The following is a 1,128-nucleotide window of genomic DNA, read 5'->3' as shown; positions in this document are numbered from 1 at the left end:
GGAAAGCTCACTTCTTCATTCAGAAATCATAAAAGCAAAATGAAAAAAAATAGTATACCATACATGGCGGTATTAGCTGAAATGATTATATAGCACGAGACAGCTGTGGGAGATTGAACAAAATTCACTATAGGTAGCTGTTATTCCCCTCATTAAAGAAGCCTTGTAAGTAATTTCTTCTCTTCTGACCCCACAATTATGGTTAGCACTTTGCGTCCATTTATTACCATGCTACCAACTGACCTCCACATTTGAATCATGAATCAGCAAGCTTCCAGATCAAGGACACTTTAATCTTGCAAGAGCAGAAGAGATTGTAAATTATTTTAATGCCCTAGTAAGTTATAGTCCAAGTTTCTCCTTGAAGAAGTGGGTCAAGAGATCTCAAACTGGGCAGAAAGGGGGAATGACAGACAGACCGACCACGAGCTTAGCTGGTCTCCCACTCGCATTCCTAAGGGTGTCGCATTCCTTAGCAGCAGTCTAGCAGCACTTGCTCAGAAAGGTGAGAAATTCTTTTCTGTCTGAAAACATGAAAGAAGACAGCAGCTGCCACTGCAGCAAGACAGGAAAGGCCGTGCGGTTCCCAGTCTTACTGGGGTGGAACGGGAGCAGTTCATGCAGGACACTGCGTGGGATCAGAGCAGCACAGGTTTCTTCTAGTGGCAGGACATATCTTACAGTTGAAGAGTTGTTAGGATTAAAGCAAGCTGTGAAATTAAAACCAAACAGGTGTTCCAGAATAACAGCATCTAGAGACAAGCCCTATAGTCTTATAAATCAAATGCAAATACTGGTGTCTAACTTTGGATTATTATTAATCAGCAAAGCTGGCATAGCCCCATTCTTTTATCCTATGCTACCTGAAGGGGAAGGGGGACAGCCATGCAGGGAAAGAAACCATGAAGCCATTAGCTCCATTAAGGTATTCAGATTCAAGAATACAAAAGTCTCCACAGTCTCTTTAAAATGTTCTCTTTTTGGATTATGCCAGCCAGCACCATCCCAAAATGATTATATGCCAATGTGTCTCAGTATTTTGTGCCAGAGGAAGAGGGTGCAGATTAACCATACAATTATTTATTGCAATAATTTCTCATTTCTCCTCCTTAAGGTTCTTTCCCCCCC

The sequence above is a fragment of the Cariama cristata genome, unplaced genomic scaffold (genome assembly GCF_000690535.1).
Source record: "Cariama cristata isolate BGI_N322 unplaced genomic scaffold, ASM69053v1 scaffold25115, whole genome shotgun sequence".
NCBI classification, from domain to species: domain Eukaryota; kingdom Metazoa; phylum Chordata; class Aves; order Cariamiformes; family Cariamidae; genus Cariama; species Cariama cristata.
Note: the sequence above shows the minus strand (reverse complement) of the source record.